This window comes from Salvelinus sp. IW2-2015, linkage group LG26 (genome assembly GCF_002910315.2).
Source record: "Salvelinus sp. IW2-2015 linkage group LG26, ASM291031v2, whole genome shotgun sequence".
In the NCBI taxonomy this organism is placed as follows: domain Eukaryota; kingdom Metazoa; phylum Chordata; class Actinopteri; order Salmoniformes; family Salmonidae; genus Salvelinus; species Salvelinus sp. IW2-2015.
The window spans coordinates 14,371,004-14,398,284 of NC_036866.1; the positions used below are offsets into that span (position 1 = coordinate 14,371,004).

General features: G+C 42.2%; 1 pseudogene; it reads left to right on the plus strand.

The window, feature by feature from the left end:
* Window positions 1–27,281, plus strand: part of LOC111952709 (potassium/sodium hyperpolarization-activated cyclic nucleotide-gated channel 2-like) — a 148,139-nt pseudogene that overhangs the window by 54,460 nt on the left and 66,398 nt on the right.

Consider the following 27,281-nt stretch of genomic DNA (forward strand, 5'->3'; position numbering starts at 1 on the left):
AAGGATACATTCCAGCCTTCTGTTGTGTAGCAGAGCAGGTTCTAATTTTGCATTCAGTTAAGCTTTAAACCCACGGGTTAGCGTGAGTGAGGTCTTGTGAGATGACTGAATCACCTGGCTCACACTCTGTTGGAGCTCTACATTGTAAACAACAGTCAGGAGAATCTATTCTCTCCCCTGTCTTCATAGAGGGGTGTTAATGGCCTAGTTCCTATATAGGGCAACTTCCCCTGTCTCAGGTGTGGTAGCCTTTTGGTCTTATGTTTTTGGGGGGCTTAATTGGTTCTCCTGCAGGGCTTTTCTGGAACACACACATGCATGCACACTTGCACGATAGGGAGACAGGCCCTTTGACCACAGCCAAAGGGCCAAACACTGAGAAGTGTTTACAAGGCTGTGACCACAACAACAGTGCATCACTCAGGGCTGGGTGTTCTGTGTTCTAAACGAACACTCACCATAATAGGACAAGGCTTGGTCTTGGAGAGGGAAGGAAGGAGGGAGGGAGGGAGAGGAGGAGGGATGGGTGGGTGGAGGAAGGGAAGGAAGGGAGAATGAGGGAGGATAGCTGTCTTATGTCTGATTGATTGAGATTTTTGACATTCCACACTTTCTCTTGATCATGTTCATCTCAACAGAGCTATTAGTGCCTGATGAGTGCAGGAAATTAGTGTCATCATCACAGAAGTTATTTGGTGTGCTTCATTTCTCAAGGTAACAAATGAAAGTACAACAGCTGTGTGTTCAGAAAAGCAACTGTGCATAATCGGTATCGGTAAACTTACTTACTGAATTACAATAACTAATCCAATCATGAATCCAAATCCTGTCCATATCCTGTTGTAACCAGATAATGCAAATAATGTAATCTGGCTCCATCTTTTTATTTTTTTTTATCATGTTTCATTGTCTTTGTTAAAACTTCTTACGGCTGAGATCCGTTAATGGGATCGATATGACAACAGCCAGTGAAAGTGCAGGGCGCCAATTCAAAACAACAGAAATTCTCATAATTAAAATTCCTCAGACATACAAGTATTTACACCATTTTAAAGATAAACTTGTTGTTAATCCCACCAACAGTGTACGATTTCAAAACTACTTTACGACGAAAGCACACCAAACAATTATGTTTAGGTCAGCACCTAGTCATAGAAAAAACCAAGCCATTTTTTTCCAGCCAAAGAGAGGAGTCAAAACAAAAGCGAAAATAGAGATAAAATTAATCACTAATCTTTGGATGATCTTCATCAGATGACACTCATAGGACTTCCAATGTTACACAATACATGTATGTTCTGTTCGATAAAGTTCATATTTATATCCAAAAATATGAGTTTACAATTGGCGCGTTATGTTCAGTAATGTTTGCCTCCAAAACATCCGGTGATTTGCAAGAGCCACATCAATTTACAGGAAATACTCGATAATTAACATTGATAAAATATACAAGTATTACACATGGAACTTTAGATAAACTTCTCTTTAATGCACTGCTGTTCAGATTTTTAAAAAAACTTTACGGAAAAAGCACACCATGCTATAATCTGAGTCGGCGCTCAGACACAAAAAACAAGCCATACAGGTACCCGCCATGTTGTGGAGTCAACAGAAGTCAGAAATAGCATTATAAATATTCACTTACCTTTGATGATCTTCATCAGAATACACTCCCAGGAATCCCAGTTCCACAATAAATGATTTGTTTTTGTTCGATATAGTCCATCACTTATGTCCAAATACCTCCATTTTGTTCGCACGTTCAGTCCAGTAATCCAAATTCATGACGCTCAGGTCAGATGAAAAGTCAAAGAATTCCATTACAGTAGAAATGAAACATGTCAAAAACATGTAGAAACATGTCAAACGATGTATAGAATCAATCTTTAGGATGTTTTTAACATAACTCTTCAATAATGTTTCAACCGGAGAATTCCTTTGTCTTCAGAAATGCAATGGAAAGCAGGTCGCTCTCACGTGAGCGCGCATGTTCAGCTCATGCCAGACACCTGACTCAAAGAGCTCTCCTTCCCTCATTCTTCACAGTAGAAGCCTGAAACAAGGTTCTAAAGACTGTTGCCATCCATTGGAAGCCGTAGGAAGTGCAATATGACCAATATCCCACTGTATATTGGATAGGCAAACCTACAAACTTCTCACTTCCTGGTTGGATTTTTTTCTCAGGTTTTTGCCTGCCATATGAGTTCTGTTATACTCACAGACATCATTCAAACAGTTTTAGAAACTTCAGAGTGTTTTCTATCCAAATCTACTAATAATATGCATATCTTAGCCTCTGAGCCTGAGTAGCAGGCAGTTTACTCTGGGCACCTTTTCATCCAAGCTACTCAATACTGCCACCCAGCCATAAGAAGTTAACGTAAGCTAAATCCATGTGAAATGGTGAATGAATGAGGTGTTACACACCACTCACTGACTGTCCTCTCTGTCTGTCCCTCTCGTGACAGATCTTCCATATGACCTATGACCTGGCCAGTGCAGTGATGCGTATCTTCAACCTGATTGGTATGATGTTGCTGCTGTGTCACTGGGATGGCTGTTTGCAGTTCCTGGTTCCCATGCTGCAGGATTTCCCCCAGGACTGCTGGGTCTCCCTTAACAAGATGGTGGTAAGTGCTGCTAATGCCACGTTCAAAACAACTGGGAACTCTGAAAAATATGAGGTCAAATCATGATGTCAGTGATCTTCAGGTCAGAAAGTGGCGCTCGCGAAAGAGGCCCAATTTCCAGAGTTGGACTTCAGAGTTGGAATACCGCTCAAATCGATTTTTCCCAGTCGGAGTTCTCAGTTGTTTTGAACGCACTAAAGTTGGATATCGAGGATTTCCGAGTTCCCCTTTCCCAGTTGTTTTGAACGTGGCATTAATACACACTCTAGAGCAGGAGTGTCAAACAAATTTTCCCCAGAGGGCCTCATTCTGTCTTCAACGAGGTCCGGAGGGCTGCACTGAAAATTGGTTACATTTCCTCGCGGTCAAAATTTGCTAAACACAGTCCCATATCAATAGTTTTTTAAATTTTCGCTCCCTGACTGTCTAGCTTTCATTTCTGTGATTATTGTGAGCTGGACACAGTCAAGAGACTCTATGAATTTAAGTAAGTATTGTAATTACTTCGTCACCATGGCCTATTTATTGCCTTAACTCCCTTATCTTACCTCATTTGCACTCACTGTATATAGACTTTTTGTTTTCTTTGTTCTACTGTATTATTGACTGTATGTTTTGTTTATTCCATGTGTAACTCTGTGTTGTTGTATGTGTCGAATTGCTATGCTTTATCTTGGCCAGGTCGCAGTTGCAAATGAGAACTTGTTCTCAACTAGCCTACCTGGTGAAATACAAGTCCACTATAATTTCTACACAGTTTCGATTTGGTTTTAGTAATTTAAAAGTATACTGAGTTTTGTTTTTCCCGCGTGCTGTATGTTTGACAACCCTGCTCTAGGTTTTAGATCCATTCAGTAGTCTAGTGGCCTGTTCCCGTACACCAGACTGGACTCACTGGACATACGTTTGGTATTTTACGTTGATGTTTGCACCTCCGAAAGTATGATGTGTTACATTTCCTCTGGTTACTGAAGACAGAAGGTTACGTAGGAGCAGTGGCGATTTTAGCATATAAATATTGGTGGGGCAGAAAAACTATATTGGGCGGTGCATGCCAGCAAAACCACTACACAACACAACACTAAACAATACATGAATCACACTATAACGGTGACAAACGGTACCCACAAACTGTTAGGACCAACATAAAGCTGTCCCAACAGCAGTCCCAAAACCTTACCAATGCTACACCTGGCTATCAGTGGAGCCTTGTCCACTTGCCCTGTGGTAGCAGAGGGAACAGTACTGCTTGCCGAACAGTAGCGCACAGCAAGCAGAGAGAACAGTCTATGACTAGGGTGGCTGGAGTCTTTGACAATTTTTAGGGCCTTCCTCTGACACCGCCTCGTATAGAGGTCCTGGATGGCAGGAAGCTTGGCCCCAGTGATGTACTGGGCCGTTCGCACTACCCTCTGTAGTGACTTGCAGTCAGAGGCCGAGCAGTTGCCATACCAGACAGTGATGCAACCAGTCAGGATGCTCTCGATGGTTCAGCTGTAGAACCTTTTGAGGATCTGAGGACCCATGCCAAATCTTTTCAGTCTCCTGAGGGGGAATAGGTTTTGTCGTGCCCTCTTCACGACTGTCTTGGTGTGCTTGGACCATGTTAGTTTGTTGGTGATGTGGACACCAAGGAACTTGAAGCTCTCAACCTGCTCCATTCGATGAGAATGGGGGCGTGCTCGGTCCTCTTTTTCCTGTAGTCCACAATCATCTCCTTTGTCTTGATCACGTCGAGGGAGAGGTTGTTGTCCTGGCACCACACAACCAGGTCTCTGACCTCCTCCCTATAGGCTGTCTCGTCATTGTCGGTGATCAGGCCTACCACTGTTGTGTCATCGGCAAAACTTGATGATGGTGTTGAAGTCATCCCTGGCCGTGCAGTCATTAGTGAACAGGGAGTACAGAAGGGGACTGAGCACGCACCCTTGAGGGGCCCCTGTGTTGAGGATCAGCGTGGCGGATGTGTTGTTACCTACCTTTACCATCTGGGGGCGGCCCATTAGGAAGTCCAGGATCCAGTTGCAGAGGGAGGTGTTTAGTCCCAGGGTCTTTAGCTTATTGATGAGCTTTGAGGGTACTATGGTGTTGAATGCTGAGCTGTAGTCAGTGAATAGCATTCTCACATAGGAGTTCCTTTTGTCCAGGTGGGAAAGGGCAGTGTGGAGTGCAATAGAGATTGCATCATCTGTGGATCTGTTGGGGCGGTATGCAAATTGGAGTGGGTCTAGCGTTTCTGGGATAATGGTGTTGATGTGAGCCATGACCAGCCTTTCAAAGCACTTCATGGCTACAGACATGATTGCTACGGGTCCGTAGTCATTTAGGCAGGTTACCTTAGTGTTCTTGGTAACAGGCACCATGTTGGTATTACAGACTCGGACAGGAAGAGGTTGAAAATGTCAGTGAAGACACTTGCCAGTTGGTCAGCGCATGCTCGCAGTACATGTCCTAGTAATCCGTCTGGCCTTGCGGCCTTGTGAATATTGACCTGTTTAAAGGTCTTACCCACATCGGCTGCGGAGAGCGTGATCAAACAGTCTTCCGGAACAGCTGGTGCTCTCATGCATGTTCCAGTGTTATTTGCCTCGAAGCGAGCATAGAAGTAGTTTAGCTCATCTGGTAGGCTCGCGTCACCGGGCAGCTCTCGGCTGTGCTTCCCTTTGTAGTCTGTAATGGTTTGCAAGCCCTGCCACATCCAACAAGCGTCAAAGCCGGTGTAGTACGATTCGATCTTAGTCCTGTATTGATGCTTTTCCTGTCTGATTGTTCATCAGAGGGCATAGCGGGATTTCTTATAAGCTTCCGGGTTAAAATCCCGCTCCTTGAAAGAGGAAGCTCCAGCCTTTAGCTCAGTGCGGATGTTGCCTGTAATCCATGGCTTCTGGTTTTGGTATGCACGTACGGTCACTGTGGGGATGACGTCATCAATGCACTTATTGATGAAGCCAATGACTGTACTCCTCAATGCCATCAGAGGAATCCTGGAACATATCCCAGTCTGTGCAAGYCAAAACAGTCCTGTAGCTTAACATCTGCTTCATCTGACCACTTTTGTATTTCACCGGTCACTGGTGCTTCCTGCTTGAATTTTTGCTTGTAAACAGGAATCAGGAGGATATAATTATGGTCAGAACTGCCAAATAGAGGGCGAGGGAGAGCTTTGTATGCGTCTCTGTGTGTGGAGTAAAGGTGGTAAATGTCGTTTAAGACATTAATGAGTGAGCTAGGACGGAAGTAGTCAATATAACTATTTGTTCAGCACTTTTGAAATGTACGGTGAAGGAATTCAGAACATGGTCCATTCTTACAGTGTTCTCCCTGTACGCCAAGTCAGAACCATAGGATAATTAAAGGGAGCATATAAGCAGACAATGAAAGCTCTTACAATAGCTCTTACAATATTCAATGATTACATTTCTCTAAAACAGGTTAAAGGCAACATGTGCACCACCAAATCAGAACAGTCTGCAAAATTAAGAGGGGAAAATAGACCAAATTATTAGAGTGAAGAACATGGGCTACATGGGTTATACATATCTCCCATTTTTGGACTCACCTTGTTGTGCTGTGCTCACTTGAACAGGAAGGTGGTGAGGCGGTCCTTTGTGGGCAAATTTTGTCATGAAACTTTGTCATCAAAGTATGGCATTTATGGCGCTTTCAAGACAACTGGGAACTCTGAAAAAAACAAGGTCAAATCATGATGACGTCAGTGATCTTCAGGTCGTAGCTCTAGAAAGAGGCCAGAGTTCCCGACTTACAATTCCGAGTTGGATGACCGTTCAAAACGTATTTTCCCAGTCGGAGCTCGTTTTTTCCCTGAGTTCCCAGTTGTCTTGAACTCACTGAAGTCAGGTTTCCCAGGTCCGAGTTAACAGTTGTTCAGAGCGTGGCAGAAATCATGCTGAATTGACAGCACGGCCAATGTTGAATCTTTATCATTTTAAGTTTGGAAAAGAGACCCTTAAACCCAAACTTGGGACCACACAGCCACTTCACTGAATAGCAGGCTAGTGATTGCTTTGCAATGCTTGCAGTTAGCCTCTAATTCCTTCCAAACCACTCATTGTTGAAGTTGTAATTTCCAACTTGTTGTGTAATGTTTATGTCCAATTGCCAATGAGCACCGATACGTTTTATCTATAATTTCTCTTAATTATTTATCTTCATATGACAAGGATTAAAAGCATTTGCCAGTAGATTTTTGGCTTGATTCATGATGATGACTGCTAGCTTGCTAGGTAAGATTTAGAAAGTATGATGTTGACAAAGTCACTCCAATCAAAGCTACTGTAGATATAACGTGATTTGACGTCATTTTATCTGTGACCATTGACCTCGAGCTTTCTTGGATTGGCACTTCTAATGTAACTCTATGGCATCACCCATTGGGGCTTGAATTTTCTAGCGCTACCCTTAAATTTGGCGATGATGTGGTTTCCCCATGAGTGACAGAACATTGAGCCAATCACGGCGCAACTAGAGAACATTACCCAATCACGGCGCAACTAGAGAACATTACTAACCCCTACGCTCCACCACCACAGAAAGTACTGAGCTAGGCTAAAACACCTGCATTTTGGAGCTGCCTTACTTAAGAAAGCAAAAAAGAGACCATGTTTGTTTGCGGCTTTATAAACTCAATTATTATATATATATATATTTTTTTGGTTTGCAAACTGATATGTGACACGTATTGATGCCAAAATAACATGCAAAACAGGCGGAGGGAGGTTGTTTGGTTGGTTGGTCGGGGAGAATGGGTGTATACAGCGAACGTCTAGCAATACAAAGGTTGTGTGTTCGATTCACGTTGGGAACAGCTGTAGAATTTTAGCTAACCCTTCCCCTAACCCTTATTCTAACCTTAAATTAACCTAACATTTTACATAAATTATCCTAACCTTTGTCGTTGATGTATACAGCGAAGTCTAACAATCCAAAGGTTGGGTATTCGAGTCGCGTCGGGGACAACTGTAGCATTTTAGCTAACCCTTCCCCTGTCCCTTATTCTAACCTTTAATTGACCTAACATGTCAGGTAAATTATCCTAACCTTTGTCGTTTTCATTCTCCTAACCTTTACGTAAATTATCCTAACCTTTGTCATTAGTTAATCACCAACGTAAATTCTTGCCATAATTCTCCTTTGTCTTTAAGATGCAACAAACAACCTGGTCTCAGTTTAAGATGAGAGAGGATTATTTATTTTATGAATCAATCAATCAAATGTATTTATAAAGCCCTTCTTACATCAGCTGATGTCACAAAGTGCTGTACAGAAACCCAGCCTAAAACCACAAACAGCAAGCAATACCGGTGTAGAACCACGGTGGCTAGGAAAAACTCCCTAGAAAGGCCAGAACCTAGGAAGAAACCTATAGAGGAACCAGGCTATGAGGGGTGTCCAGTCCTCTTCTGGCTGCGCCTGGTGGAGATGATAACAGAACATTGCCAAGATGTTCAAATGTTCATAGATGACCAGCAGGGTCAAATAATAATAATCACAGTGGTTGTTGAGGGTGCAACAGGTCAGCACCTCAGGAGTAAATGTCAGTTGGCTTTTCATAGCCGATCATTTAGAGTATCTCTACCGCTCCTGCTGTCTCTAGTGAGTTGAAAACAGCAGGTCTGGGACAGGTAGCACGTCCGGTGAACAGGTCAGGGTTCCATAGCCGCAGGCAAAACACTTGAAACTGGAGCAGCAGCACGGCCAGGTGGACTGGGGACAGCAAGGAGTCATCAGGCCAGGTAGTCTTGAGGCATGGTCCTTGGGCTCAGGTCCTCCAAGAGAGAGAAAGAAAGAAAGAAAGAGAGAAAGAGAGAACAAGAGAAAGATTTAGAGAGAGCATACTTAAATTCACAAAGGAAACCGGATAAGACAGGAGAAATACTCCAGATATAACAGACTGATTTTAGCCCCCGACACATAAACTACTGCAGCATAAATACTGGAGGCTGAGACAGGAGGAGTCGGGAGACACTGTGGCCCCATGCGACGATTCCCCCGGACAGGGCCAAACAGGCAGGATATAACCCCACCCATTTTGCCAAAGCACAGCCCCCACACCACTAGAGGGATATCTTCAACCACCAACTTACCATCCTGAGACAAGGCCGAGTATAGCCCACAAAGATCTCCGCCACGGCAAAACCCAGGGAGGAAGACCACGTCAGTGACTCAACCCACTCAAGTGACGCACCCCTCCTAGGGATGGCATGGAAGAGCACCAGTAAGCTAGGGACTCAGCCCCTGTAATAGGGTTAGAGGCAGAGAATCCCAGTGGAGAGAGGGGAACCGGCCAGGCAGAGACAGTRAGGGCGGTTCGTTGCTCCAGTGCCTTTCTGTTCACCTTCACACTCCTGGGCCAGACTACACGCAATCATAGGACCTACTGAAGAGATGAGTCTTCAATAAAGACTTAAAGGTTGAGACCGAGTCTGCGTCTCTCACATGGATAGGCAGACCATTCCATAAAAATTGAGCTCTATAGGAGAAAGCCCTGCCTCCAGCTGTTTGCTTAGGAATTCTAGGGACAGTAAGGAGGCCTGCGTCTTGTGACCATAGCAAACGTGTAGGTATGTACGGCAAGACCAAATCGGAAAGATAGGTAGGAGGAAGCCCATGTAATGCTTTGTAGGTTAGCGGTAAAACTTTGAAATCAGCTCTTGCTTTAACGGGAAGCCAGTGTAGAGAGGCTAGCACTGGAGTAATGTGTTACATTTTTGGGGTACTAGTCAAGATTCTAGCAGCCGTGTTTAGCACTAACTGAAGTTTATTTAGTGGTTTATCCGGGTAGCCGGAAAGTAGACCATTGTGGTAGTAACCTAGAAGTGACAAAAGCATGGATTAATTTTCCTGCATATTTTTTGGACAGAAAGTTTCTGATTTTTGCAATGTTACGTAGATGGAAAAAAGCTGTCCTTGAAACAGTCTTGATATGTTCGTCAAAAGAGAGATCAGGGTCCAGAGTAACGGCGGGGTCTTTCACAGTTTTATTTGAGACGACTGTACATCCATTAAGATTAATTGTCAGATTCAACAGAAGATCTCTTTGTTTCTTGGGACCTAGAACAAGCATCTCTGTTTTGTTCGAATTTAAAAGTAGAACACTTGCCACCATCCACTTCCTTATGTCTGAAACACAGGCTTCCAGGGAGGGCAATTTTGGGGCTTAACCATGTTTCATCGAAATGTACAGCTGTGTGTCATCCGCATAGCAGTGAAAGTTAACATTATGTTTCCRAATGACATCCCCAAGAGGTAAAATATATAGTAAAAACAATCGTGGTCCTAAAACGAAGCCTTGAGGAACACCAACATTTACAGTTACTTTGTCAGAGGACAAACCATCCACAGAGAGAAACTGATATCTTTTTTGACAGATAAGATCTAAACCAGGCCAGAACTTGTCCGTGTAGACCAATTTGAGTTTCCAATCTCTCCAAAAGAATGTGGTGATCGATGGTATCAAAAGCAGCATTAAGGTCTAGGAGCACGAGGACGGATGCAGAGCCTCGGTCTGACTCCATTAAAAGGTAATTTACCACCTTCACAAGTGCAGTCTCAGTGCTATGATGGGGTCTAAAACCAGACTGAAGCGTTTCGTATACATTGTTTGTCTTCAGGAAGGCAGCGAGTTGCTGCGCAACAGCTTTTTCTAAATTTTTTGAGAGGAATGGGAGATTCGATATAGGCCGATAGTTTTTTATATTTTCTGGGTCAAGGTTTGGCTTTTTGAAGAGAGGCTTTATTACTGCCACTTTTAGTGAGTTTGGTACACATCCGGTGGATAAAGAGCCGTTTATTATGTTCAACATAGGAGTGCCAAGCACAGAAAGCAGCTCTTTCACTAGTTTAGTTGGAATAGGGTCCAGTATGCAGCTTGAAGGTTTAGAGGCCATGATTATTTTCATCAATGTGTCAAGAGATATAGTACTAAAAAACAATCACAGACCATCATATTTCAACACTCCCGGCGCGACACAAAACGCAGAAATAAAGATATAATTCATGCCTTACCTTTGACGAGCTTCTTCTGTTGGCACTCCAATTTGTCCCATAAACATCACAAATGGTCCTTTTGTTCGATTAATTCCGTCGATATATATCCAAAATGTCAATTTATTTGGCGCGTTTGATCCAGAAAAACACCGGTTCCAACTTGCACAATGTGACTACAAAATATCTCAAAAGTTACCTGTACGCTTTGTCCAAACATTTCAAACTACTTTTGTAATACAACTTTAGGTATTTTTTAACGTAAATAATTGATATGATTGAAGACGGGATGATCTGTGTTCAATACCGGTGGAAAACAATGTGTAGCATGCTTTCTGGTCACGTGCCTCTAACAAACAGTACACTTCACTGGAGCCTCATTCTGAACATGGCTACTTCTTCATTTCTCAAAGGAAAAACCTCAAACAATTTTTAAAGACTGTTGACATCCAGTGGAAGCGATAGGAACTGCAGGAAGGTCCCTTCGAAATCTGGATTCCCAATGAAAAACTATTGAAAAGAGAGTGACCTCAAAAAAAAAGAAATCTGAATGGTTTGTCCTCGGGGTTTTGCCTGCCAAATAAGTTCTGTTATAGTCACAGACATGATTCAAACAGTTTTAGAAACTTCAGAGTGTTTTCTATCCAATACCAATAATATGCATATATTAGCATGTGAGACTGATTAGGAGGCAGTTTACTCTGGGCATGCTTTTCATCCAAACGTGATGCGGCCCCATATCCTRGAGAAGTTAAGTTGGAAAAATAGGATGATCAAGCAACAGTGAGGGCTCTTCGATACTGCACTTTACTGTCTTTCCAAGCTAGTCGGAAGACTTCCAGTTTGGTGTAGCGCCATTTCCGTTCCAATTTTATGGAAACTTGCTTCAGAGCTTGGGCATTTTCTGTATAGAGCTAGCTTCTTATGACAAATGTTTTTTTGTTTTTAGGGTCTAGGGTATTGCATCTAGGGTATTGTGCAAGGTTAAATTGAGGTCCTCAGTTAGGTGGTTAACTGATTTTTGTACTCTAGGCGGAGGGAGTCTGGAAGGGCATCTAGGAATCTTTGGGTTGTCCGAGAATTTATAGCACGACTTTTGATGATCCTTGGTTGGTGTCTGAGCAGATTATTTGTCGCGATTGCAAACGTAATAAAATGGTGGTTCGATAGTCCAGGATTACGAGGAAAAACATTAAGATCCACAACATTTATTCCACGGGACAAAACTTGGTCCAGAGTATGACTGTGGCAGTGAATAGGTCCGGAGACATGTTGGACAAAACCCACTGAGTCGATGATGGCTCCGAAAGGCTTTTGGAGTGTGTCTGTGGACTTTTCCATGTGAATATTAAAGTCACCAATTTTTTWAATATTTTCTRCCATGACTACAAGATCCGATAGGAATTCAGGGAACTCAGTGAGGAACGCTGTATATGGCTATAAAAAGTGATTGAGTAGGCTGCATAGATTTCATGACTAGAAGCTCAAAAGACGAAACGTCCTTTTTTTGTAAATTGAAATTTGCTATCGTAAATGTTAGCAACACCTCCACCTTTGCGGGATGCGCGGAGGATATGGTCACTAGTGTAACCAGGAGGTGAGGCCTCATTTAACACAGAAAATTCATCAGGCTTAAGCCATGTTTCAGTCAGGCCAATCACATCAAGATTATGATCAGTGATTAGTTCATTGACTATAACTGCCTTTGAAGTGAGGGATCTAACATTAAGTAGCCCTTTGTTGAGATGTGAGGTATCACGATCTCTTTCAATAATGGCAGGAATGGAGGAGGTCTTTATCCTAGTGAGATTACTAAGGCGGACACCGCCATGTTTAGTTTTGCCCAACCTAGGTCGAGGCACAGACACGGTCTCAATGGGGATAGCTGAGCTGACTACACTGACTGTGCTAGTGGCAGACTCCACTATGCTGGCAGGCTGGCTAACAGCCTGCTGCCTTGCCTGCACCCTATCTCATTGTGGAGCTAGGGGAGTTAGAGCCCTGTCTATGTTCGTAGATAAGATGAGAGCACCCCTCCAGCTAGGATGGAGTACGTCACTCCTCAACAGGCCAGGCGTGGTCCTGTTTGTGGGTGAGTCCCAGAAGAGGGCCAATTATCTACAAATTCTATCTTTTGGGAGGGGCAGAAAAAAGTTTTCAACCAGCGATTGAGTTGTGAGACTCTGCTGTAGAGCTCTTCACTCCCCCTAACTGGCAGAGACAATTACTCGATGCCGACACATCTTTCTAGCTGATTTACACGCTGAAGCTATGTTGCACTTGGTGACCTCTGACTGTTTCATCCTAACATCGTTGGTGCCGACGTGGATAACAATATCTCTATACTCTCTACACTCGCCAGWTTTAGCTTTAGCCAGCACCATCTTYAGATTAGCCTTAACGTCGGTAGCCCTGCCCCCTGGTAAACAGTGTATGATCGCTGGGTGATTCGTTTTAAGTCTAATACTGCGGGTAATGGAGTCGCCGATGACTAGGGTTTTCAATTTGTCAGAGCTAATGGTGGGAGGCTTCGGCGTCTCAGACCCCGTAACGGGAGGAGTAGAGACCAGAGAAGGCTCGGACTCTGACTCCGACTCGCTGCTTAATGGGGAGAACCGGTTGAAAGTTTGTCGGCCGAATGAACGACCCCGGTTGAGCATTCCTACAGCATTTCCTTCCATAAGCCATGAGAAAGTTGTCCGGCTGCAGGGACTGTGCGAGGGGATTTATCATACTATCTGTACTTACTGGTGGCACAGACACTGTTTCATCCTTTCCTACACTTGAGCATGGCCTTATTTCTATTACAGCATATTGGATAACTGTCATTCATATTCCACTAGCCCAGCTCAATGTAACATCGATAGGTTTAGGCTACTACATGATACTCAAATTTTCCCAGTACCCATCAAGAGGTTGCTACAACCTAGCCTATGAATGAACGTTTGCAACGTGGGTCACAGGTCATGATAATTTTTTGTAATCAAGGTGACAGACAGTGACACATTCAATACCGGATTGCACACTCTTGCCTGCATCTAGGGCATAATCATTAGTCCAACAGTTGCAAACGAGAGTTTCTATTGGACAAATTCAGGTATGTTTATCCCCGTTTGGTTTGCTTCCGTTAAGAAATTGTTAATGGAATTAAATAATTCCTACAATATACTCATTAATTAAATTCAATCTGTCTATTTATAAGAATTTGTAAGATACTTATTAACATAAAATAGACAGGATACAGTCATATTAAAATTAGATAATAGTGTTTATTCTCGGAGCACGCTCCCATTTGATCATAAACACAGGTTTATATACAATATATGACGTCATAGATTACAGAATGAGTTTCATTGTCCTGACAAATAGAAAACAGGTTCAAAAGTTCATTCTAACCTCACAGGACACTCACATGAAACACCATATAATCATTTATCCTGAAGGCTCACTATAATTGATTACCACTTTAGCAGACAACTCAAGATAATGAAAGACCTAAAAAGTGACCCACAGCCTTATCTAAACATCTCAGGGCTAAGTTGGGTCAGTTCAACCAGAGTTTAATGACCCTTTCTGCTTACTTTATAACCCACAACACAAATCTCTTTTCACCAGGCATGCAGAGTTCAATTTGTTATATTTTTATCTAAAGCTAGAATTTGTTTTAACTATTTATTAACAAAATTCCTAACAATCCACCCTAAATAACAAAACAATTCATAGCTACATATCAAAAGATCATATATAAACTTAAATGTTTATWCAAGAATAAAACCAAATCAATATATGTATTTACACTCCATCAACATCAATGACTGTTCTAACTTATATGACTAGGGTTAAACTGGTGGAAGAGTTCCAGTGTTGGATTGCCATAGTCAGCTAGCTAACATAGCATCCCTCTCTGTTTGATCCCGGTGTTTGAGTAAGCTAAACTAGCTAGCTGCATTCGATGCTAGCTAAGAAAGTGAAAGTGAAGAAAATCTATACTATGAAATATAGCTAGCTCTCTCTCTCGCTTCTCCTTAATTTTGGAAGAAATTAATTTGTTCAAAACTGTTGTCTTTCTTCCTCTTTGAGTCAACTACTCATCACATTTTATGAACTGCAGTGCTAGCAAGATGTAGCTTATGCTTTCAGTACTAGATAAATTCTCTGAACCTTTGATTGGGTGGACAACATGTCTGTCACGCCCTGACCTTAGAGAGACGTTTTATTTCTCTATTTGGTTAGGTCAGGGTGTGATTTGGGGTGGGCATTCTATGTTGTCTATTTCTTTGTTTTGTCTATTTCTTTGTATGGTTCCCAATCAGAGGCAGCTGTCTATCGTTGTCTCTGATTGGGGATCATACTTAGGCAGCCCTTTTTCCCCACTTTCTGTTGTGGGATCTTGTCTTTTTGTGTTGCATGTGTTTGCACTACTAGCTTTACGTTCGTTGAGTTGTTTATTGTTTTTTGGTGGAACATTTTAAAATGAAAGGAAAATGTACGTCTACCACGCTGCACCTTGGTCTCATTCTAACGACGAACGTTACAATGTCAGTTCATGCTGCAAGAGCTCTGAGAGGTTGGAGGACGTGTGTAAGTCTACTGTGTAAGTCTATGGAAGAGGGTGAGAACCATGAGTCTCCTAGGTTTTGTATTGAAGTCAATGTACCCAGAGGAGGACAGAAGCTAGTTGTCCTCCGGCTACACCATGGTGCTACCCTACAGAGTGCTGCTGAGGATACTGAGGATACCTTCATTGCAAAACAGTGTGTTTTATTTGGTGATGTGAATATATTTTGTATAGTTTTATCTAAAAATAAAAACATTTTAATGTTTCACTATTACATTTCTATGAAATTCATTGAGGAGGATGGTCGTCCCCTTCCTCCACTGAGGAGCATCCAAATGTCCTCCAAGACGTATGATAAGTTACATCATCCAATTCGTATGCTATTGTATGACTGGGGTAAGACGTATGATACTATACGTCCTCTAATTAGTATGATATGGCATGACCACTATTCCATTCATAATGTAACGTAAGGTACTAAATGTAATGTAATGTATCGTACTAAATGGAAGGGAACAGATTTACATACGGAAACTCATGAGTTGCCCTGAGGCCAGGTTGAGACACAGATGAAGCCTATTCCTGGACTAAAACACTTTCAGTGGATATTCTCCACTGAGGATGCTTTATAGTCCAGGAGTAGATTTAATCTAGGTCTGGAAAATCTACCAATCTACCTCAAAAGTAGTCTGAAGTAACTCATCCAAAGTGTGTACTGGTGCTGGAAAATAGAAGTATCCTGAGGTGCACACAATATTGCTTCTGGCTGAGTAAATGTATTGCCTTCACAGAGACAAAAAACATTCAAGGACCAACTGGTGCTTCTGTAACTATCTCCTGCTTAGAACTCACCACTCACCCAGAGTCCACTGTCACTGCGGTATGTGTCACGACATGCTCTCTCTAGTCCCAGGCCCGTGACCCATTCATTCAGTGCACCTCTCTCTGTCAGAAGAAAGATAAAGGCCTGCCACCATTCTCTCTCTCTCTTCGTTCCTTTTCTACGCTCTGTTGTCTGTGGACTCTCAGATGGTTTATTGCTTGTGCCCATCTGCAGACACCTCGTAGAGAGAGGAGCCTAACAACACTACAAGACAGGAGACGTGAACAGGGGACACGTAGCAGGCTGGCAGCACACTTGCTTTTATGCCTTTACCCCCTCTCTCTTTATTCCCCTCTCTCTCTCTCTCTCTCTCTCTCTCTCTCTCTCTTTCTTTCTGTCTGTCTCTCTCTCTGTCTCTGTCTCTCTCTCCCTCTCTCCCTCTCTCCAAATATCAAAGTTAGCAATTCATCAGCATTCACAAGCCACAATAAGGCCATGACTCGCTGGCTGAGCGCTCACAGACACATGTGTTTTGAACAGGGTGAGGTCTAACATTACTGAGGTTCAACACAGACACATGTGTTTTGAACAGGGTGAGGTCTAACATTACTACACATGTGATACTAGAGTGTTGAACGCATACAGTTAATCGTTAGACCGTGGGCTCACCTGTTCAAGTAGCAACACATGTGTTAATGTGTTGAACCAGTCGAGAGGTAATGTTAAGACCACTCACCTTTACCACTGTTCCAAAACAACAATGTGTCTGTGTTGAACCTCAGCTAATTGTTAGAGACCTCTCAGTCTCCTGTTCAAACAACACCTAGTGTCTGTGTTGAACCTCACAGTAATGTTAGACGTCACCTGTATCAAAACAAACACATTGTGTCCTGTGTATGAACCTCTAGTAATAGTTTAGAACGTCACCACCTGTTCAAAACAATGTGTCATGGTTCGAACACTCAGTAATGTTAGACCTCAACCCTGTTCAAAAACACATGTGTCTGTGTTGAAGCCTCAGTAATGTTAGACCATCACCACTGTTAACACATGTGTCTGTGGTTGAACTCAAGTAATAGTTAGACCTCACCCTGTTATCAAAAACACATTTTTGTCTGTGTTGAACCTCAGTACTGTTAAAGACCTCACCCTGTTAAAAACACATGATGTCTGTGTTTGAACCTCAGTAATGTTAGCTCAACCGCACACTGTTGCAAAACACATGTGTCTGTGTTGAAACCTCGTAATGTTAGAAGCCTCAGCCCTGTTCAAAACACATGAATGTCTGTAGTTGAAACTCAGTAATGTTTAGAGCTCACCCACTGTATCAAAAACACATGGTGTCTGTGTTGAAACCTCAGTTAATATGTTAGCCACTCACGAGCCTGTTTCAACATGACATCTAGATTTTGTCTGTGTTGAAGCCTCAGTAATGGTTAAGAAACGTCACCCTGTTCAGAATAACTACATGTGTCCCTGTGCTTGAACCTCAGTAATGGTTAGAGGCTCACCCTGTTCAAAAACATGTGTCTGTGTTGAACTCAGTAATGGTTAGACTCACCCTGTCAAACACATGTGTCTGTGTGTGAACCTCAAGTAATGTTAGACCTCATCCTGTTCAAAACACATGTGTCTGTGGTTGAACCTCAGTAATGTTAGACCCTCACCCTGTTCAAAACACATGTGTGCTGTGTTGAACCCTACGTAAATAGTATAAAATTCACCTCAACCCCTGTTCAAAACACATGTGTCTGTGTTGAACTTCAGGTAATGTTCACGACCTCACCTGTTCAAAACACATGTGTCTGGTGTTGAAAACCTCAGTAATTGTTAGACCTCCACCTGTATTCATAATACATCATTGTGTTGGTTGGGGTGAAACGCTAGTATGTTAGGGACCTCACTTTTTTGTGAGGCTATGTTCAAAAACACAACATGTTGCTCTCCGATGTGTTGAAGCCTCAGTAATGTTAAACCTACACTCCTGTTCAATTGAACACAATGTGTTCTTGTGGTTGAACCGTCACAGTAAATGGTTAGATCCTCACTCAACATGTTTTATAACACTTTAACATAGATGTCATGTGTTAGAGGGCCTTAAGTAAACTGTTAGACTCACCAAACTTGTTCAAATATAACACTACTGTGGTGGGTTAACTGTGGTTGTAATCCTCAGTAATGGGTTTTAGACCTCAACTCGCTTGATTAAATCTAACACATGTGTCTGGGTGTATCGAACCTGCAGAATGTTAGACTCACCTGTTCAAAACACATGCTATCGTGTGCGCGTGTAAGTTAGAAACCTCAGTAATGTTGTAGTTAGGCTCACATGCTAGTATTTCAAGAACACATGATGTTCTGTGTTGACAACGTCAGTAATGGGTTAGACGTCACCCTGTTCAAAACACATGTGTCTGTGCTGAATATATAGAGTCATAATGTTAGACTCACCCTGTTCAAAACACAATGATGTCTCCATATGTGTTTGTATATCTCTCAGTAAATGTTTAGACCTCATCCTGTTCAAATTACACACTCATGTTTAAGATAGTTGAATCCATTTCAGTAATGTTAGACCTACCCTGTTCACAATCAGATATGCGTACTTTGTTGAACCTCATTGTAATAGATCACGACCATTCATTCCTGTTTCAAAACACTAGTAGTCACTGTGAAGCGCTTGCAAGCGGGCAGCGATTGGGTCATAGGGTGGCTATAACTTGTGCGCGCTTTGATAGTCAAGATGCTCGCAATCGAAAGAGCGAATATGCGTAACGATTTTGGATATTCTGGATGAGAAGGGATTGAAGAGGGATCGAAGGACGAGACAGAGAAGAGCAGAGAGACAGCCAAAGATTAAGGGTGAGAGAGAAGAGAAAGAGAGGAAGAGGTTTATATAGATGTTATGGAGATAGTTAAGGGGATTATAGTGAAGCAGAGATGGGAGAAGATAAAGGACATAAAAGGCAAGTTGTGATGGTGCCAGCCGTGACATAACCGTGTCCTGTGTCTCACGTATACTCTGTGTACTTAGTAAGTGTTGTTAGGACATTTATGACAGGCAGGGCATCAAAATCTCTCTACTGTCTGTTTTATAACGAGGTGTCTGACAGACTCGCGGACACAAGCAATAGGAATCAGTAATTCTTAGGAGCAGTGGTCCACATTAGACAACAGAGCGTAAGCAATCAAAGGCACTACGAAAAGAAGAGAGTAGCAGCATCGTTGTGTAGCAGGCTTTATCTATATATTTTGACTCTGTTTAACATTGTGAGAAAAGCCATGGAAGTGTTATAGATAGTATTTTGCTAATAGATGGGTGTGATGTAAAATTCAGGCTCGGGCCTGTGGACTTACGAAGATGCATAGCATGTCGCTGAGATCATACAGGGTAACCTGCAGTGGCAGATAGGACTCTGGGTGAGCTGTAGATGAGCTCAATCAATATGCGCTAGCTGACGTATCTCTATGAAGTATGACAGAGGGCTCAAAGGTGCGCGGGCATTGGATTGGCTTCCATATGGATTATTTGTCATCTTTATTTTGTCTGTTGAAGCGCATACCTTATTGTGTGTCAGTTAGCCATGTAAGAATATGATAGATAGATACAGGATACTTAATAATTTTGCAGCACCAGCTACAAGCGTTCGCAGGTGGGATTCAGTTGATTGAAGACATGGTAAGAAAGATTACTTCTTAGGATCTGCAAGATGTATACTATTCAGACTACTTTTTGATAGGTTACGACACTTCGCGCTCAAACTAATATTAATACCTAGACCTTTACGATTAAAACTCTTTATTGTCTGCGAAATACATAGCATACCCGTACAGGGTGGATGATATATTCCTTACTCATAGATCACGCTGTTATTTAGTATCACCATGGGCAATTATGGCACTCATCGTGTGGTAATACTCGTGAATCCACGGTGGCCTTTAGAGCGTGCATAACATCGAGATAAGAATTGACGTATGTAAATCGGTTTCCCTTAAACCCTATTTAATGTACGATACAGGTTACACTTTATTCTAGTAACTTTTGTAAGCAGAAATATAACAAAATTATGAAACTTGGATTAATATTGGCCTTTAAAGATGGATACAATAGAGGGTATCAAGATATCTAAATTTATGTAGGAGCAGTTATAGTATCAATTACGATATCTTAACACCTGGTGTTCAACCATCAGTCTTGAGAGTAGCTATTTATTTCCGAATCTGTGTCACTGTTATGGTATATTACTCCATACGTCTTGGAGGAGCATTTGGATGCTGCCTCAGTGGAGGAAGGGGACGACGCCATCCTCTCAATGAATTTCATAGAAATGTAATAGTGAAATCCATTAAATGTTTTTATTTTTAGATAAAACTATACAAAATATTATTCTACAATCACCAAATAAAAAACAAACTCTAGATTATTCGCGCACAGATAAGGAGGGAATATTCTTCTCTTAGCTTCATCCATGCTTCATGTCAGCTAATTAGCACTTGTCCACTTGTACGGAGAATATGCGGCTCCATGGTGGGATAAGGCGTTGTAAGAGACAACTGCTTTCTCTGGATTCCTCCTCTCGGAGGTATGCATTGACTTTAACATACAAAACCCTAGGAGACTCATGGTATAATGATACCCTCACATTCTCACTCAACGACTCTTTCACAGTAGACTTAACACACGTCCTCTCAACCTCTCAGAGCTCTTGCAAGCATGAACTCAAAGACAATGCGTAAGGACGTTTTGTTTTCGGTGGTCCGTTAGAATATTGGAAACCCATTAGAGATAGAAAGCGTGGTACGCACGCACACTTTTATCTCCTCTAATCAATGTAGAGTAAATGTTGCGCCAATCCTAAAAGAAGTACTTCGATACGTAAAGCTAAGTAGTCTCGCAGAACTACACTGCATACAGAGAATATATGTGAAGGAAGAGGGGCTCAGGATCCAGATCTCACAAACAGAAGAGTGAGGGAGAGAAGGCTCGCATTTGAAGGTATGATCGGAGCCAGACGACAAGGATAGAACAGGGTGCCTCCTGATTCTGCAGGAAGTCCAGTAAAGAAATAAGAAAAAAGGAGGAGGAATCAGATGGCAACATAGAATGCGCGCACCTCCCAACATACACCCTCGACCCTCTATACAGATGGAAGAAATAAAACGTTCTCTAGGTTGAAGGTGCAAGGGCGTAGAGCCAGACTCATGGAATGGTGTTCACAAGATGGGGCCTACGTCCAGAGGAGAGTAGAGTTCAAGGAGCATGTTATGGGCAATAGGTACTGGGGAAAGGTCATAGAGGCCATCTACTCACAATGCTTGTTTAGAAACTGGGCTGTTCATAAGACACTTCGTAATATGATTGAGGAGGTAGTGCCATGCTCTTCTGAGACTCAAAGAGATAGAAAGAACAACAGTTGTGCATGAGACAAGAGATTAAAATTTCTCTTCCAAAAATAAGGTAAGGAGAAGCGGAGACAGAGCATATGCTAGCTACTAGTTGTTATAAGTATGGAATTGGAGGATCTCTTACGTGTGAGTTTCGACTTTCTCCTTAGTCTAGCGATGTGGAATGCAGCTAGTGGAGAATATAGTGACGCTTACTCGAAAACACCGGCCTTCAGGCCGTTGATCTTACACAAGGAGAAGGTATTGCCATATTTAGCTAGCATAGGATGATAGTTGCTAATGAAGGGCTTCCAGACGACTGACTAGTTCATAGCCAGAGTATTAACCACGTAGGTGCATATATAGTTGAGAGGAGTGGAGTGAGATGGTGGCGATTGGAGTCGCTCAAATACATTATATATGAGTTATTGGTTTCATTATTTGCTTGAATAAACATTTAAGTTTATATATGATCTTTTGATATGTAGGGCTATGACAACTTTGTTTAGTTGTTATTAGTAGAGGGGAGGTGGACTATTAGGAATCTGTTTTAAGTAAGATAGTAAAACAAATTCTTAGACTTTTTTTAGTTTAGAAAAAAATATAAAATATAACAAAATTGAACTCTGCATCCTGGTGAAAAGAGATTTGTGTTGTGGGTTAATAAGCTAAGCAGAAAGGGTCATTAAACTCTGGTTGATACTGACCCAACTTTAGCCCTGAGATGTTTAGAGATAACGCTGTGGCGCGTCACCTTTTAGGTCTTTCTATCTTGAGTTGTCTGCGTAAAGTGGTAATCAATTATAGTGAGCCTTCAGGATAATGATATATGGTGTTTCATTGAGTTGTCTGCTGGAGGTTAGAATGAACTTTTGAAACCTTGTTTTTCTATTTGTTCACGACAATGAAACTGCATTCTGTAATCTATGACTCATATATTGTATATAAACCTTGTTTATGATCCAAATGGGAGCGTGCTCCGAGAATAAACACTATTACTAATTTTATAATGTACTTGTATCCTGTCTATTTTAATTGTTAATAAGTAATCATTACAAATTCTTATAAATAAGACGGATTGAGAATTTAATTAATGAGTAATATCTGCTAGCGAATTATTACTTCCATTAACAATTTCATTAACGGAGCAAACAAACGGGGCTAAACATACCTGAATTTGTGTCCATAGAAACTCTCGTTTGCAACTGTTGGACTATGATTTATCTAGATGCAGGCAAGAGTGTGCAATCCGTATTGAATGTGCTCACTGCTCTGTCAACCTTGATTACAAAAAATTATCATGACCTGCTGACCCACGTTGCAAACGTTCATTCATGTAGGCTAGGTTGTAGGCAACCTCTTGATGCGGTACTGGAAAATTCTTGAGTATCATGTAGTTAGCCTAAACCTATCGATCTTCATTGAGTGGGCTAGGTGGAATATGAATGACAGTTATCCATATGCTCGAATAGAAATAAGGCCATGCTCAAGTGCTAGGAAAGGAGAAACAGTGTCTGTGCCCACAGTTCAGCTACAGATAGCTATGCATAAATCCCCTCCCGCACAATCCCTGCAGCCGGACAACTTTCTCATGGCTTATGGAAAGGAAGTGCTGTAGGATGCTCAACGGGGTCGTTCATTCGGCCGACAAACTTTCAACCGGTTCTCCCATTAGCAGCGAGGTGTCGGAGTCAGAGTCCGCAGACCTTCTTGGTCTCTTACTCTCCCGTTACGGGGTCTGAGACGCCGGAAGCGCTCCACCATTAGCTCTGACAAATTGAAAACCCTAGTCATACGGCGACTCCAATTAATGGCTCACCTCACAGTAGTGATGACTAAAACAGATTCACCACAGCGAGTCATTACACTGTTACCAGGGGCAGGGCTTACTCGAGTTAAGGCTAACATCTAAAGATGTGCGCTGGCTAAAGCTAATCTGGGCGAGTGTAGACGAGTATGAGATGATTGTTTACTCCACAGCGGATCATCCACACGATGTTTTAGGATAAACAGTTCATGAGCGTCACCAGAGTGCAACATATGTCTTCAGCGTGCTAAATCAGCTAGAAAAGATGTGTTCGCATCGAGTAATTGTCTCTGCAGTTAGGGGAGTGAAGAAGCCTCTACAGCAAGTCTCACAACTCATATCGTGGTGAAACTTTTTTCTGCCACCTCCCTAAAAAGATTAGAATTTGTAGATAATTGCCCTCGTTCTTGGGATCTACCCACAAAGCAGGACCACGCCTGGCCTGTTGAGGAGTGACGTTACTCCATCCTAGCTGGAGGGGTGCTCTTCTCTATCTACGAACATATGACAGGCTTCTAACTCCCTAGCTCACAAGAGATAGGGGCAGGCAAGCATTGAGGCTGTTAGCCCCTGCCAGCATAGTGGAGTCTGCCCATGCAGTCAGTGTAGTCAGCCGCTCAGCTATCCTCCATTGAGACCCGTTCGTGCTGCCTCGACCTAGGTTGGGCAAAACTAAACATGGCGGTGTCTCGCCTTAGTAATCTCACTAGGATATAAGACCTCCTCCATTACCTGCCATTATTGAAAGAATCGTGATACTCAGCATCTCAACAAAGGGCTACTGTAGATGTTAGATCTCTCACTTAAAGAGCAGTTATAGTCAGATGAACTAATCACTGATCATTAATCTTCGATGTGATTGGCCTGACTGAAACATGGCTTAAAGCCTGATGAATTTTCCTGTGTTAAATGAGGCCTCATCCTCCTGCGTTACACTCTACGTGACATACTCCGTCCGCCGCATGCCCCGCAAAATGGTGGAGGTGTTGCTAAAATTTACTGATTGCAATTTCAATTTATCATATAAGGAAGGACGTTTCGTGCTTTGTGAGCTTCTCAGTCATAGCGTATGCAGCTCTACGTCAATCACTTTTTAATAGCCATTATAACAGCGTTCCTCATGCTGTAGTTCCCGAATTCTATCCGGATCTTGTAGTCATTGGCAGACAAATTATTAAACAAATTTTGACTTTTAATAATTTCACATGGAAAAGTCCTCAGACACACTCTCAAAAGCCTTTCGGAGCCGATCATCGACCTCGTGGGTTTTGTCCAACATGTTCTCCGGCAACTATTCACGTGCCACAGTCATACTCGGGACCAAGTTTAGTCCTCGTGGAATAAATGTTTGGATTCTTAATGTTTTTTTCCTCGTAATCCTGGACTATGAAACCACCAATTTTTTAACGTTGCCAATCGGACAGATATCTGCGTCAGCACCAACCCAAGTATCATCAAAAGTCGCTGCCTATATGCAATTCTCGGACCAAACCCAAAGATTCCTAGAGCCGCTTCCAGACTCCCTTCCGCCTAGAGTGACAAAAATTCAGTTACCACTAACTTGAGGACCTCCATATTTAAACCTTGCATCAATATCCCTAGAAGTGTCAATACCCAGACCCGAAAAACAAAAAAACATTTGTCATAAGAAGCTACGCTCTATACAGGAAAAATGCCAAGCTTCTGAAGCAAGTTTCCATAATAATTGGAACGGAATGGCGCTACACCTACAACTGGAAGTTTTTTCCGATCTAGCTTGGAAAGACAGTAAAGTGCAGTATCGAGAAGAGCCTCACTGTTGCTTGTCATCCTATTTTTTCCAACTTAACTTCTCAGGATATGGCGCGCCCATCCACGTTTGGTATGAAAAGCATTGCCCAAGTAAACATGCCCCTCCTAATCCCAGTCTCACACTGCTAATATAGTGCATATCTTGTCCGCGAACTACTGGACTATGAACAACACTCTCCCTACGGAACTTACACAACCTGTGGAATCATGCTCTGTGACTATTAACAGAACTATATTTGGCAGCAAAATACCCCGAGGACAAACCCATTCGATTTCTCTTTTTTTTTGAGGTCACTCTCTTTTCAATAGTTTTTCATGGGAATTCCAGATTTCGAAGGTGACCTTTCTGCAGTTTTCCTATCGCTTCTCACTGGATGTCAACAGTCTTTAAAATTGTTTTGACGGTTTTCTTGCCTTTGAGAAACCTGAAGAAGCTAGCCATGTTAGAATGAGGCTCCACGTTGAAGTCGATACTGTTTTGTTTGAGAGGCACGCTGAACCAGAAAGCATGCTACAACACGTTGTGTTTCCTACCGTATGAACACAGAATACTCCACGTCTGTCGAATCATGACATTATTTACGTAAAAAGATACCTTAAAGTTGATTACAAAGAGTAGTTTGAAAATGTTTGGACCCAAGCGTACAGGTAATCCTTTCTGAGATATTTTGTGTGTCCATTGTGGCAAGTTTGGAACCGGTGTTTTGTCTGGAGTCAAACGCGCCAAAACACTTGACATTCTTGGATATCACGTTCGACGGAATTAATCGAACAAATAGACTCGATTTGTGAATGTTTTATTGGCGATCAAATTGGGAGTGCCAACAAGAAGCAGCGGCATAAGGGTAAGCGCATGAATTATATCTTTATTCTCTGCGTTTTGTGCCGCCAGGGAGTGTTCGAAAATATGAATGGTTGTGATTTAGTTTTTTAGTACTATATCTCTTGACACGATTGATGAAAGATAATCGGATGCGCTCTAAACCTTCAAGCTGCGAATACTGGTACCCCCTATTTCCAACTAAATCTAGTGAAGAGCTGCCTTTCTGTGCTGGCACTCTCTATGTTGATTACATAAATAAACGCTCTTTATCCACCGGATGTGCTTACCAAACTCACATAAAAGTGGCAGTGATAAAGCCTCTACTTCAAAAAGCCAAATCCTTGACCCAGAACAATATTATAAATAAACTATCGCTATTATCGAATCTCCCATTCCTGCTCTAAAAATTTCGAAAAAGCTCGTTGCGCAGCAACTCGCTGCCTTCCCTGAAGACCAAACAATGTATACGAAACGCCTTCAGTCTGTTTTAGAACCCTCAAAGCATTGAAACTGCACTTCGTCGAAAAGGCTGGTAAATTCACACCTTTTAATGGAAGCTCAGCACCGAGGCTCTGCATCCGTCATCGTGCTCTCTAGACCTTAATGCTGCTTTTAGATACCATCGATCCCAATTTCTTTTGGAAGATTGGAAATCTCAAATTGCCGTAGCTACACGGACAATGTTCTGGCCTGGTTTAGCCCTTATCCTGTCAAGAAAAGATATCAGTGTTTCTCTCTGTGGGATGGTTATTCCTCTTACAAATCAACTGTAATGTTGGTGTTCCTCAAAGCTTCGTTTTAGGACCATCGATTGTTTTTTAACTATATATTTTACCTCTTGGGGATGTCATTCTGGAAACGATAATGTATACTTTCACATGCTATGCGGATGACACACAGCTGATACAATTTCGATGAAACATGGTTACCCAAAATTGGGCCGTCCTGGAAGCCTGTGTTTCAGACATATAGGAAGTGGATGGTGCAAGTGGTTCCTACTTTTACAGACTATCACACTATACTAGATGATGCTTGTGTCTAGGGTCCCAAGAAACAAATGAGATCTTCTGTGAAGTCTGACAGATTTATCTCAATGGATTGGTACAGGTCGTGCTCAAGATAAAACTGTGAAGACCCCGCCGTACTTCCGTGGACCCTATCTCTCTTTGAACGAAACATATCAAGACTGTTTCAAAGCGACAGCGTTTTTCCATCTACCGTAACATTGCAAAAATCAAGAAACTTCATGTCCAAAAATATCAGGAAAGATTAATACCATGCTTTTGTACTATACTAGCTTACTACACATATGGCTCTATCTTTCCGGAACATACACTCCGGTAAACCACTATAAATAAACTCCCAGTAGTGCTAAACACGCTGCTAGAATCTTGACTAGTACCCGATCAAAAATGTAACAACATTACTCCAGTTGCTCAGCCTTTCTACATTCTGGTTCT